This window comes from Arachis hypogaea, chromosome 19 (genome assembly GCF_003086295.3).
Source record: "Arachis hypogaea cultivar Tifrunner chromosome 19, arahy.Tifrunner.gnm2.J5K5, whole genome shotgun sequence".
Taxonomy (NCBI): domain Eukaryota; kingdom Viridiplantae; phylum Streptophyta; class Magnoliopsida; order Fabales; family Fabaceae; genus Arachis; species Arachis hypogaea.
This window is the reverse complement of record NC_092054.1, coordinates 76,432,332-76,435,491: the sequence shown is the minus strand read 5'-3', so window position 1 is coordinate 76,435,491 and position 3,160 is coordinate 76,432,332. Positions and strand designations below refer to the sequence as shown.

The 3,160-nt window shown below is 32.6% G+C and overlaps 1 non-coding gene across 1 annotated transcript; it reads left to right on the top strand.

The window, feature by feature from the left end:
- The first annotated feature begins 281 nt into the window (after positions 1-281).
- Positions 282-389, top strand: LOC112780454 (small nucleolar RNA R71). The gene has a single exon (XR_003191289.1). It is a non-coding gene; the product is annotated as a small nucleolar RNA R71 (small nucleolar RNA).
- Positions 390-3,160: the final 2,771 nt, after the last annotated feature.

The following is a 3,160-nucleotide window of genomic DNA, read 5'->3' as shown; positions in this document are numbered from 1 at the left end:
TAAGAGATCATATTGATTTGCTGAGTCAATATTTTATTCTGAGCCAATATGGCATTCAGAGTATCAACTTCAAGAACTCCCTTCTTCATAGGCGTCCCATTACTCACAGGATTCCTTTCAGAAGTGTACATGAACTGGTTATTAGCAACCATGTCAATGAGTTCTTGAGCTTCTGCAGGTGTTTTCTTTAGGTGAATGGATCCACCTGCAGAAGTGTCCAGTGACATCTTTGATAGCTCAGATAAACCATCATAGAATATATCCAGGATGGTCCATTCTGAAAGCATGTCAGAAGGACACTTTTTGGTCAACTATTTGTATCTTTCCCAAGCTTCATAGAGGGATTCACCTTCTTTCTGTCTGAAGGTTTGAACATCAGCTCTAAGCTTGCTCAGCTTTTGAGGAGGAAAGTACTTGGCTAAGAAAGCCATGACCAGCTTATCCCAAGAGTTCAGGCTGTCTTTGGGTTAAGAATCCAACCATAATCTAGCTCTGTCTCTTACAGCAAAATGGAAAAGCATGAGCCTGTAGACTTCAGGATCTACTCCATTAGTCTTAACCGTATCACATATCTGCAAGAGTTCAGTTAAGAACTGAAAAGGATCTTCAGATGGAAGTCCATGAAACTTGCAGTTCTGCTGCATCAGAGAAACTAATTGAGGTTTCAGCTCAAAGTTGTTTGCTCCAATGGCAGGAATGGAGATGCTTCTTCCATGTAAATTGGAATTAGGTGCAGTAAAGTCACCAAGCATCTTCCTTACATTATTATTATTTTCGGCTGCCATCTCCTCTTCCTGTTCGAAAATTTCTGAAAGGTTATCTCTGGATTGTTGTATTTTAGCTTCTCTTAGTTTCCTTTTCAGAGTCCTTTTAGGTTCTGGATCTGCTTCCACAAGAATGTTCTTATCCTTGCTCCTGCTCATATGACAAAGAAGAGGGCACAGAAAAATAATAATAATAATAGAGATCCTTTATACCACAGTAAAGGGATCCCTGTGTGAGTTGAAGAAGAGGGGGAGACAAAGAGTGTAATATAATGGAAGAAACACAACTGTGAGGAGGGTTGAGATGTGAGATGAGATGTTAGTAGATGAATAAATAAATAGAATAAGATGAGAGAGAAGGAACTTTCGAAAATAATTTTTGAACAAGAGTTAGTGATTTTTGAAAATAGTTTTTGAAAAAAGTTAGTATTTTTTCGAAAAATTTTAAAATAAAAAATAATTAGTTAATAAAAAAGAAATTTTTGAAAAAAAAGGGGGAAGATATTTTTGAAAATTAGAGAGAGAGAGAGAGTTAGTTCGGTAGTTTTGAAAAAGTTAAGAAACAAACAAAAAGTTAGTTAGTTAGTTGAAACAAATTTTGAAAGGATAAGAAGTTAGGAGGTTAGAAAAGATATTTTGAAACCAAATTTTTGAAAAAGGTAAGATAAGAAGATAGTTTAGAAATTAGTTTTGAAAAAGATTTGATTTTTAAAATCTCAATTAATGACTTGATTCATAAGAAATCACAGGATATGATTCTAGAACTTAAAGTTTGAATCTTTCTTAACAAGCAAGTAACAAACTTCAAATTTTTGAATCAAAACATTAATTGTTATTGTTATTTTCGAAAATTTTATATAAAAATAAGAAAAATATTTTTGAAAGATATTTTTGGGATTTTCGAAAATAACTAAGAATTTTGAAAAAGATTTGATTTTTGAAAAAGATTTTGAAAAAGATAAGATTTTCAAATTGAAAATTTGATTTGACTCATAAGAAACAACTTGATTTTAAAAATTTTTGAAAAAGTCAACTCAAATTTTCGAATTTGATGAGAGAAAAAGGGAAAGATATTATTTTGATTTTTGAAATTTTTATGAAAAACATGAAAATTATGCAATGCATGAAATTTTTAGATCAAAACAATGAATGCATGCAAGAATGCTATGAATGTCAAGATGAACACCAAGAACACTATGAATGTCAAGATGAACATCATAGACACAATTTTGAAAAATTTTTAATGCAAAGAAAACATGCAAGACACCAAACTTAGAATTCTTTAATGCTTACGCACTAAGAATTCAAGAATGCATATGAAAAACAAGAAAAGACATAAAACAAAATATCATCAAGATCAAACAAGAAGACTTACCAAGAACAACTTGAAGATCATGAAGAACACTATGAATGCATGAAATTTTCGAAAAATGTAAGATGCATATGCAATTGACACCAAACTTATAACATGACTCAAGACTCAAACAAGAAACACAAAAAAAATATTTTTGATTTTTATGATTTTCTAATTTTTTTGGTATTTTTCGAAAATTATATGAAAAGGAAAAAAATAAGGATTCCAAAAATTTTTAACATGAATTCCAGGAATCTTGCATTCTTAGTCTAAAGCTTCAGTCCAGGAATTAGACATGGCTCATGAGCCAGCCAAGCTTTCAATGAAAGCTCCGGTCCAAAACACTAGAAATGGCCAATGGCCAGCCAAGCTTCAGCATTTAACACCACAGTATATTGCTCTTGATAACAAATTGCAAGCCTCAGTCCAAATAAATTTTAGACATAGCTTTACAGCCAGCCAGGCTTCACATGCTTCATGAAACACTAGAATTCATTCTTAAAAATTTTGAATAAACTTTTTGAAAACATTTTTATATTATTTTCGAAAACAGATGAGAAAATTTTAGAAATATTTTTTGAAAAATTTTTTTTGAAAATAAAATAAAAAGAAAATTACCTAATCTGAGCAACAAGATGAACCGTCAGTTGTCCAAACTCGAACAATCCCCGGCAACGGCGCCAAAAACTTGGTACGCGGAATCGTGATTACACTTTAATTATGTAAAATTCATTGCTCTTTCTTTCCCTGGAAATGGCGCCAAAAACATGATGCCAAGACCATGGTTCAAAACTCTGTGTAACTTACCAGCAAGTGCACTGGGTCGTCCAAGTAATACCTTACGTGAGTAAGGGTCGAATCCCACGGAGATTGTTGGTATGAAGCAAGCTATGGTCACCTTGCAAATCTCAGTCAGGCAGATATAAATTGATAATGGTGTTTTCGAATAATAATTAATAGAATAGGGATAGAGGTACTTATGTAAATCATTGGTAGGAATTTCAGATAAGCGAATGGAGATGCTTTTCGTTCCTCTGAACCT